This window comes from Bufo gargarizans, chromosome 1, assembly GCF_014858855.1.
Source record: "Bufo gargarizans isolate SCDJY-AF-19 chromosome 1, ASM1485885v1, whole genome shotgun sequence".
In the NCBI taxonomy this organism is placed as follows: Eukaryota; Metazoa; Chordata; class Amphibia; order Anura; family Bufonidae; genus Bufo; species Bufo gargarizans.
In genome coordinates, this window is record NC_058080.1 from 603,585,808 (window position 1) to 603,596,989 (window position 11,182).

At 49.1% G+C, this 11,182-nt stretch overlaps 1 protein-coding gene across 4 annotated transcripts in view; it reads right to left on the reverse strand.

The window, feature by feature from the left end:
- Positions 1-3,756, reverse strand: part of CSNK1G3 (casein kinase 1 gamma 3) — a 112,885-nt gene extending 109,129 nt beyond the window's left edge. For 2 of the 4 annotated variants that reach the window (XM_044275876.1, XM_044275877.1), the window contains exon 1: positions 3,250-3,756. The gene's annotated coding sequence lies outside the window, so the exon portion shown is untranslated. Of the gene's footprint in view, positions 1-3,229 lie in introns of all 4 variants that reach the window. The other 2 variants (XM_044275878.1, XM_044275880.1) reach the window with 2 other exon arrangements.
- Positions 3,757-11,182: the final 7,426 nt, after the last annotated feature.

Sequence of the window (11,182 nt, forward strand, 5' to 3'; positions counted from 1 at the left end):
CCTCACGTCATTTCCAGTGTGACCGGAATTTAGGAGGTAGGGAAATCTCACTAAGTAGAGTAATGTAACATTACACCGGCACCCCCGCCGATCACCTGTTTGAAGAGAAGGCAGCGCTCATAAGCACTCTGCTCCGTTTACCTCTCACCGCAGCCCTTGCAGTGGAGGGCAGGTGTGATTACAAGTATGGCGTCCCCATTCACTACTATGGGATGGCTCCGTCTGTCTAAGTGAATACTACAGATCCGTCCATAGAAGTGAATGGAGACCGCACACTTGTAATTACACTGCCAGTGCTGTGACGAGCAGGTAAACAGAGCAGAGAAGGCATCAATAGTAAAAAGCAGGCAACCCCTTTAAAGAGGACTCGCCCCCCTAGTTTAGTAACTACTTGCATTCCTCATGTAATAATTCTGGAGCAGCTATTTTTATGGCTCTACCTTGTGCCATTCCTTTATTATTCCTACTAGAAGCTAGGAATGTATTAGACATTTGCAGTGAATGTACAGATGGGCGTTACAAGTTGGAGGTGGGCCCCTGCACAGCCTGGTATTAACCAATCAGTACTGCTAATGGCAGACCAAGCAACGACACCCCCAACTGGTAACACCCGTCTGGACCTTCAGTCATAACTTCTAGCAGGAATACCAGCCGGCTTGTAATAAGACATGAAAAGAAGCAATATGAATTCTAATATAAAATAGCCACTCCTTACCTTCAGCCTGCGATACCAGCAATGATCCCCTCTCTATCACCAGCCCCCATGTAATAACCGTGATGGAGCATGTGGCTGGACTATGACTGGTGCCTAGTTCTCCTGCCACGGTCTGGATGAGGACCACAGGGGTGCAGAGTCTAAGAAGACACTGGTCCTCCACAGATAAAGCCAACATAAAGCGCTCGTCCCTTCGGGTAACCACAAATTAGCGGTAAACGTGGCAGGAGGAGCATGTCAAAAGACACCACACCAAACTTTAGGGTAGGGCTACATGGTGATCTTGGTCACGTCCAAGTATCGAGTGTGGCAGGGCAGCCATCGCAATGAATGGGGTCAGAACGAAACACACACGTTTGCCGCAACCCCAGAATTGCAAAAAATACGGCAAAGTTGGATTTTTTGTGATTCTGGGAATGCGGTTGGTAAACATGAGGACTGCAGCCCCATTCATGTCTAGCTGCCCCGCAACCAAAATCCCTGTGTAGCCCAACTCTAAGGCTGGGTTCACACCTGAGCGTTTTACAGCGCGTTCCTACGCGCTGTAAAACGCACAACAGGCAAGAACCAATGATTCCCTATGGGAATGGTTCTCACCTGGGCGTTTTACAGCGCGTACGATCGCGCTGTAAAACGCCCGACGCTCAAACAAGTGCTTGAGCTTTTTTTTGGGCGTTTGTCGCACGTTCCCGCACATAGAAATTCGGGAACGCGCGACAATGTGTGAACGGCAATCTCTGTATGCGCGATTGTAAACGCCCGTACAATCGCGCATACAGAGCGCTCGTTTCCGAACGCTCAGGTGTGAACCCAGCCTTAATGACAAGTTGTAAAACTGCTTCTAATAATGTAATACGTAGCCGATGGAGTGCCCCTTTAAATTGGTTATGTGAGATTACAAAAGTCTAACGGTATAACAGTACACATGGCCGCAAGCTCTTTCACTCAGTCTCGTCCAGCTTCAAAGACGTATCAGAAAAAACTGTCAACCATGTGATGTCACTTTGAATGGTATATGACCACAGCAGCCTGCGGCGAGTCGCTATAAACAGTAAATGACCGCAGCAGCCTGCGGCGCGTCACTATGAACAGTACATGACCGCGGCAGCCTGCGGTGCATCACTATAAACAGTAAATGACCGCAGCAGCCTGCAGCGCGTCACTATTAACAGTAAATGACCACAGCAGCCTGCGGCGCGTCACTATAACAGTAAATGACCGCAGCAGCCTGCGGCGCGTCACTATTAACAGTAAATGACCGCAGCAGCCTGCGGCGCGTCACTATTAACAGTAAATGACCGCAGCAGCCTGCGGCACGTCACTATTAACAGTACATGACCGCAGCAGCCTGCGGCGCGTCACTATGAACAGTACATGACCGCAGCAGCCTGCGGTGCGTCACTATGAACAGTACATGACTGCGGCAGCCTGCGGTGCGTCACTATAAACAGTAAATGACCGCAGCAGCCTGTGGCGTGTCACTATGTACAGTACATGACCGCAGCAGCCTGCGGCACGTCACTATTAACAGTACATGACCGCAGCAGCCTGCGGCGCGTCACTATGAACAGTACATGACCGCAGCAGCCTGCGGTGCGTCACTATGAACAGTACATGACTGCGGCAGCCTGCGGTGCGTCACTATAAACAGTAAATGACCGCAGCAGCCTGTGGCGTGTCACTATGTACAGTACATGACCGCAGCAGCCTGCGGCGCGTCACTATGAACAGTATATGAACGCAGCACATCACTATGGCCGACAAGTCATTACAACACCTTACAGAAGCAGTCCAAAATAAATAATTTCCCTTGTTGCCCATAGTGACCAATCACAGCACAGCTTTCATTTTTCAAGAGCAGAATACCGAATGAAAGCTTAGCAGGGATTGGTTGCTATGGGCAACAAAGCCAGTTTGCACAGCAGATGGTGGTTCTACGGAACTCAGGTAATCCATCAAAATCCCTTCAAATTGCTTGAATTTTTTGGACATTCAAAAAGTTTCCGACGACAACATAACTATGAACGCTACCTAGAGACACAGCGCACCGGCTTTATAACAAAGGCCTCACATACCAAGGTGGGCACCAGGCGGCGTCTCCCATAGCAACCAGTCAACCACATGACAGACAGTGCAAGTAGTCCCTGGGACATATAGACCCCACAGTGACCTCTCCGGCCTGAAACTGCTGCCCCCCAAACACTCAGCAATGTACTGGAGAAGTCTATAGACTGAGGGATGATGTCACAGGCGTGACGTCACCACACCTGTGAGCTGACACCACCTGCAGCCTGTGACCTGGCAGTGACCTCACATGTACATATCCTGTACACAGCCTGGTCCAGTCCCCACATCCATGTGCCCAGCCCCCCTCCCCCAGGCCCGAGAGAAGTCACAACAGGAAGCTCAGCGCCTGCGATCGTCCCTTTGGGACTGATGGGGGATCCAGGAGTCCCCGCTTCCTGTCAGCCCCGCACAGGGGGGATAATGGGGATCCCCTCCTCTACAACACACCTACGCGATCAGTCACCCACCGAGCAGTCAGGGGATGATCGATCACACGTCCAGATCCCAGCAGCAGCCGATCATGTCCCGGGATCCCGATGACGTAGAAGGTTGTAATCGCGCCCGGTCCCCCGGTGTAACGGTAGCCGTGGAAAGCGCGGATGCTCGAAGCTCTCCGGAATGGGGTGACGGTAAGAGGCAGGGCCGGCTCGCTCTTCCTTTGCGGTAATGAATGTAATAAAGATGGCCAGAGAAGGAGGAGGGACCTCACACACACATACTGGAGGGAAATGTTCCGTGTCAGAGGGGAACGCGCAGCGGAAACAGCCCCCCTGGAAGCAGGCCCGCCTCTTCCGCGACAACACAGGGGCTCGGGAGCACAGCCGCGCTCAGCCCATGCCCCGCTCTCCGGGCCTAGAAGCACTGGCAGCCAAAGGGACGACAACCCCTCCCTTTACCCTCGACACCGCCAGGGGGCGGCAGGAGCGGGCGAAACAACCAGCAGGAATACTCCGCCCACTGCCCGAAAGCGCTGACCAATCACGAGACAGGCATTCGGAACCGTCAACGCCCTCATCCTGGTCAGTGGAGAGATCGGGGCGTGGTCGAGGCGAATCGTGACATAGTTATGGTAATGGTGGTTATACGATTGTGTTTCTCGTACGGCTGGTTCGCACGTCTCCACCTCCACGTGGGGGCGTGGTTTACGCTGGACCAGCTCCCGGCATTGGTCTGCTGCTGCTGTCAGTCTTAGGGATTCCCCAGGGAGGGCGGGGTAGCTCCGGGCAGCTGGCGCCGGCCAATAGGATGGGGGTTTGAGGCAGTCACCTCATGGGGATGGCGCTGCCGGGCGGTGATGCGCTCTGCGTCACTGCGAGTTCACCGAGTGTCAGCCCCGGCCTCCAGGCGCTCACTGTGCCCGTTCATAGTAGTGACGGGAAATAAACGTGTCCTGGGCTCAGGTCCTCACAGACTGTGGGCAATGAGAGGGGTTGTCTGAAGTTACAGTGTGGCCCCGAGGTTTATAGAGCCCCGTGCTGTGTTCGTTATCCGCTGTCTGCAGCATCAGTGTATTTACCGGCTGTGACGTCATGACTATTATCACTGCTGTGCCTGTGACATAATATCTGTATTATCCCGGCTGTGACGTCATGTCTGTATTATCACTGCTGTGATATCATGTCTGTATTGTCCCCCGCTGTGACGTCATGTCTGTATTATCACTGCTGTGATATCATGTCTGTATTATCCCCCGCTGTGACATCATGTCTGTATTATCACTGCTGTGACATCATGTCTGTATTGTCCCGGCTGTGACATCATGTCTGTATTGTCCTCTGCTGTGACGTCATGTTTGTTTTATCCCGGCTGTGACATCATGTCTGTATTATACCTGTGATGTCACAGTGTACATGGTAACCTCATAAGTATTGCTATGGTGCCCCACAGTTACTTGTTACTAAAATGTAAAATGCACAAGCAGTACAAGTCATTCCTGCCCTGTGACATCACTATGGCCACTGTCCCTTCTGTGACATCACTTTTTTCATTAGCACTGTTCTGTGACATGACAGTGTGCATTATCTTTGTAAATTATTATTAATTTACCCAATGTGCATGAAAAATCTGAGACTAGTATGTTCAGTGCACCATCATGTTTAAGGGGTTGTTCGGATTCCTATCTTAATGACTTAGTCTTAGGTTAATTCAGCAATATCAGTCTAGCGGGGGTCCATCTCCCAGCACCCCCTCCGTTCAGCTGTATGAAGAGAACGCAGTGCTCATACGAGCGCTGCCTTCTCTTCACTGTTTACCTGCTCGCCATCGATATTGCAGCACAGGTGTAATTACAACTACGGTGCCCATTTACTTGAATGAGACGGAGTGTAACTGCAACTGCTCCTTTCCATTCATGTATATTCTCTTTAAAGGGAACCTGTCACCTGGATTTTGTGTATAGAACTGAGGACATGGGCTGCTAATCCTCCCAATCTCCTCCTTGCTCCCCGACGTCACAAAACTAGAGCGCCGTAATCTTGCGATGCGCGAGCTAGCGCATGCACAGTTTGTTCCCTGAGGCTGATGCCAGCACAGCGAAGGAACACTATGCCGACACTGCACATGCGCTAGCTTGCGCATCGCAAGATTATGGTGCTCTAGTTTTGTGACATCGGGGAGCAAGGAGGAGATTCGCAGTATGCGGGGTGGCTGGGCTTCTTCACAGTGGGCGTGGCTGGGCCTTGGAAACGTTAGTAGCCTAATTTACATATATATAAAATCGTTTTTTGACACAATAAAAGCACACAGAGCTATGGGGACTGGGTATTGTGGATGTGCTAGCGGCCATCTAGTAACCCATGTCCTCAGCTCTATACACAAAATCCAGGTGACAGGTTCCCTTTAAAAAGCTGGGGGAGTCAAACCCCTTTGATGACCTATCCTTAGGATAGGTCATTAATATAGGAAACCAAACAACCCCTTTAAAGGGCTTCTGTCACCCCACTAAAATATTATTATTTTTTTTGGGCTAATTACATTCCTTATAGTGCGATATATGAGAATATAATGGTGTTACTTACTTTCATTCAGCCGTTTCTTATAAAAACGAAGTTTTATAATATGCAAATCAGGTCTCCGCAAAAAACCGCCCCCTCGTCGTGTTGATTGACAGGGCCAGCCGCGATCTCCTCCTCCGGCCGGCCCTGTCAGCATTTTAAAAAGGCGCTCTGAGATGAGGAGGCTCGTCTCCTCAGAACTCCCTCAGTGCGCCTGCGCCGATGACGTCTTCTCTTTCGGTGATGTCATCGGCGCAGGTGCACTGAGGGAGTTCTGAGGAGACAAGCCTCCTCATCTCAGAGCGCCTGCGCCGATGACATCACCGAAAGAGAAGACGTCATCGGCGCAGGCGCACTGAGGGAGTTCTGAGGAGACGAGCCTCCTCATCTCAGAGCGCCTGCGCCGAATGAACAGAGGCGCGCGATTTTTAAAATGCTGACAGGGCCGGCCGGAGGAGGAGATCGCGGCTGGCCCTGTCAATCAACACGACGAGGGGGCGGTTTTTTGCGGCGGCTACCAGCAAGTAGACGCCCTACTTGTTGGTAGAGACCTGATTTGCATATTATAAAACTTCGTTTTTTTTATAAGAAACGGCTGAATGAAAGTAAGTAACACCATTATATTCTCATATATCGCACTATAAGGAATGTAACTAGCCCAAAAAAAAAATATGACTTTAGTGGGGTGACAGAAGCCCTTTAAGTTATGATCTGATTGGCTTTAACCATACTGTGTGTACCTGTCTGGTGATATCACCATGTGCACTTTTTCTGCCCTGTGACATCACTGTGTGCACTATCCTTGTTTTGTGAATCTCTGTGTGCACAGCACTTGTTCTGTGACATATATTTGTGCATTATCCCTGTACTGTGATATCACTGTGCATTCAGATACAGTTGTGTTCAAAATTAATCAACCCCCAATGCTGTAAAGGGTTTCAGGGAATTTAGTGTGCATTTGTAATTGTGTTCAGAATGAAATCTTACAAGGACTTTTTAAAGAACCAAATGCAACTAAAATGACATCAATTGTTTTTGTAATACAGTATTAAATGTTTTTTAGTGATTTCTTCATTGACACAATTATTCAACCCCTTAAAGACTACCACTCTTAAGAACAGAGGTTCATTCAAGTGTTTTCGATCAGGTATTGAAAACACCTGTGGATGTCAAGGAGCAGCAATCAAGCATAATAAGCACCAATTAGGCAGATTTAAAGGGACTGTGATACTCAGCTCCTTCTAGACATTTACTGGTGTGTTTACAAACATGGTGAAGTCAAGAGAAGAGGTGATTTCTCTTCACAGGAATGGCAATGGCTATAAGAAGATTGCAAAGATGTTAAACATACCAAGAGACACCATAGGAAGCATCATTCGCAAATTCAAGGCAAAGGGCACTGTTCAAACGCTACCTGGTCATGGCAGAAAGAAGATGCTGACTTCGACTGCTGTGCGCTACCTGAAACGCAAAGTGGAGAAAAGTCCCCGTGTGACTGCTGAGGAGTTGAAAAAAGATTTGTCAGATGTGGGTACTGAAGTTTCAGCTCAGACAATAAGGCGCACACTGTGTAATGAAGGCCTCCATGCCAGAACTCCCAGGCACACCCCCTTTCTGTCGCCAAAGAATAAGAAGAGTCGACTGCAGTATGCCAAAAGTCATGTGGTCAAACCACAAAAGTTTTGGGATAGTGTTCTGTGGACTGATGAAACGATATTAGAACTGTTTGGGCCCATGGATCAATGCTATGTTTGGAGGAGGAAGAACAAGGCCTATGAAGAAAAGAACACCTTGCCTACTGTGAAGCATGGCGGGGGTCAATCATGCGTTGTGGCTGTTTTGCTTCTACAGGTACAGGGAAGCTGTGCAAGGTACCATGAAGTATCTTCAATACCAGGAGATATTGGATGAAAATGTGATGCAGTCCGTCACAAACCTGAGGCTTGGGAGACGTTGGACCACTAGAGCATGGTTGCAGATTAAAGGCTGGAACATTTTGAAGTGGCCATCGCAGTCACCAGACTTAAATCCGATTGAGAACCTCTGGTGGGACTTAAAGAAAGCAGTTGCAGCGCGCAAGCCTAAGAATGTGACTGAACTGGAGGCTTTTGTCCATGAAGAATGGGCGAAGATACCCGTAGATCGCTGCAAGACACGTGTCAAGCTATGCTTCACGTTTAAAAGCTGTTATAACTGGAAAAGGATGTTGTACTAAGTACCAAGATTCAATGTCACTTGGGGGTTGAATAAAACTGATAATGATGAGAGCACAGAAAAGACATTTGTGGTTATTTCATTATAAATGTTATGTTATATTTGTCTGACTTACAAGTTCCTCTTTGATTTAATTGTAAACAAGATGACTGAAATGATCAAAATCAATGTCAAACTGGCCAAAACACTCAATTTCAGTGGGGGTTGAATAATTTTGAACACAACTGTAAGACCCCTATTCCTCTTTAGACCTCAATACAGACCCCCAAACTCCATCAGACCCCCTTTCCTCATCAGATCAGACCCCCAGACCTCACAAGACCCCCCATCAGACCCCCTGAGCACCATCAGACCCATATATCAGATCCTCATCAGACACCTATCATACCCCCATTCCTCCTCAGACCTGACATCCATTAGACCCTGTCACGGCCACGGTTATGGTCGTGACTCCTTGGGAGCCGCATACAGTTGCCCGCGGTTGTGGTTGTTGTTTCAACCGCAGCTGAGGCATATTGTAGTTGGCCTCAGTGCGGTTGCCGCGGACAACAGCTATGTGTGCGGTTCCCGGGGAGTTGTGTGCGTGTGTGGATGCACTTTGTTTGTATGTCTGGTGTGCACTCGTCCTTTCACTGTGGCTGCCCGTGGCAACGTTTGGTATTATGTACATGTGGTGGCAGTGTCTCGGTCTTCGGGCCGTCTCCCAGGACGGCTGCCACCCATGTCGTTGCCAGCGGCAACAGCCACAGGGTGATCAGGTTGGTCACTTCCCCTGTATGTGTATTTTCCCTTCTGTGTGCTGGAAGGGTTAACTTCCTTCCCAGTGTGTGTGTTGTGTCACTGGGTGTGGTTGACCGGTGGGTGTGGCCACTTTGCCCTATAAAGCCTGTGTCTGGAGCACAGCTCAGTAGGTTGCTTTCAGTCATGCTTGGCTGAGGCAGCCTCCTGTGGATTCCATCCTTCTTGTAAGGGCCACCCTTCCGGTCATAAGTTTAAAACCTTTGTTAGTAAAGACTATGTTACACAGTGTTATCTAGGTGTGTATGGGATTGTGTTATTGCAGCCTATAGTCCAGGGTTCCTGTGTGATGTCTGGTGTGTGCTGTGTCCGTTGTTGTCTTGTACTTACAGCACCTGCACATGGGTTCCTGGTTGTGTTGTCTGTGGCAGGTGAGTGATGAGTTGGTTCCATTTGACTGCCACTGCCATAGCTGTTTTTGTATCCCCTGTGTTGCTTGGCCGTTGAGACTCCTGCTCCTCCGTGTCTAGGAGGAGCAGGTCGTCTTACTCTGTCCCCTAGTTCAGGGCCGACTTGAGGGCTTGCAGGGACTTTTAGGTTCCGGCGTATGAGCCCTCCTACCACCAAGGTCGGCTCATACTGACAGGAGACAGGGTCAGCGTTAGGGACGCAATAGGAGGTGACCCGCTCCCTAACTCTGTGGTCCCGGCCAAGGGGTAACCCGACCATCTCCTGGCACCGCACGGCTGGGGGTTTCCCCCACCGCCAGCCGTGACAGACCCCCAAGCTCCATTAGACCTCTGTATCAGATGCCAATTCCTCTTCAGACCCCCATCATACCACTTCTCCTCAGATCAGATCCCCATTCCTCCTCAGATCAGACATTAGACAAAAAAATACATAAATTTACCTCTCCTGCTCCAGACTGTGCTGACACTCACTGCTTACTGGTCTTCTGCCAGCCTAGTGCCACACTGTGACCTGATGTTGCACAGCGTCATCATAGTGTACGCCTATATACAGTATACTATGTCCTAGTGTTGTATGCAGTCAGGACAGCAGCGCCTGGAAGAAGACCAGGGAGCATTGAGTACAGCTAGCGCAGAGCTACATTTTCCACACTACCTGCATACTGATGATCGCATTCGTAATCTAAGTAGTCATTAGTATTCGCTCCATAAGACTCACTGCCATTCCACCCCAACTTTTGGAGAGAAAAAAGTACATCTTATGGAGCTAAAAATATGGTACTCCAAACTGGCATAAATAATTTAAAATTTCCCCATGCAGATCTACGTCTCCTGCTTCCCTTCATGTAGTAGATAATAAAACTGTATGCCTGCAGCCACCACTAGGGGGAGCTAAGTGCGTAGAAATGTATATAGTTGCTATTGAAATTAATGGAAGCTGTACAATTCCCTTAGTAGTGGCTGCCAGAAGTTGCTGTGGATCTACGTTACAAAAAGAAGAAAGATTTCAGCACCCAGGCCCCATAGAAGTCAAGTGGTCTGCCTCCATTGTGAGTACGCCACTGACTGCTGCTATGCAACACGCTGTCCATGCAGACCTACCGCTGGATCCCTGTGCCTCAGACTTGCAGCCCCAACTACAAACTCCAGCTCTTTTTAATGGAAATCTCACGGCCTGCCAGCACTTCATCAGTTGGTCCCTCTGTGTCCTTAGCAATGCAGCTCCAACCAGATAAGATATTTACCTTATTGCTCAGAGATGCTTTGGGCTTGGTGGTCCCCTTGTGGGAGAGAAATTACCCTATCATGTTCTCCCTGTCATCATCATTTATGGTAGCCTTCAGCGGAGTGTCCGAGTAGTCATACAGTTGGATAATTTTATTCAGTTCTGTACCTTGGCATCTGAAATTTCCTGGAATGATGGAGCTTTACATGCCACCTTCTGTGGCGAATTATTCAGTCACATTAAAGATGAATTAGCAGATCGAGAGCCTCCTTAGACAAACCTGCCTTATTGGTTACCAGAGTGGATTTGCGTTTCAAAGAAAGAACCTGGGAGAAGAATTGGGACTTGACAGTTGCCACCTTAGGAGACTACTGCGGAACTTATACAAGTGAGGCACCCACCCCCAGAAGAGGTCTGGCAGACTGACTCGAGGTCTTTGCTTTTATTGCAAACAAGAATGTCATCTTTGCTTCCCTGGTCCACAGCTCCTTGGGAAGCATGGAACCTCTTAGGCCCAAGTGAGAATGGAGGGAACACCTTGGTCCTAGCTATATCCTCTGCCAGGTTCTTAGTTTCTGTTACTGTGTTCTTCAGGTCCTTTTCCTAGATTTGTCAAGCTTATGTGGATTCTAGGTCTGCAGGTGTTTCTTTGACCAGACAGCTGCATCCTCCATTGTTGCTTCTTCAAGGGCCACTTAAAGGGTTTCTGTCACCACAAGTGTCCTTCCCTCACTGCGCCTGCTCTGAATACTGAACGGGA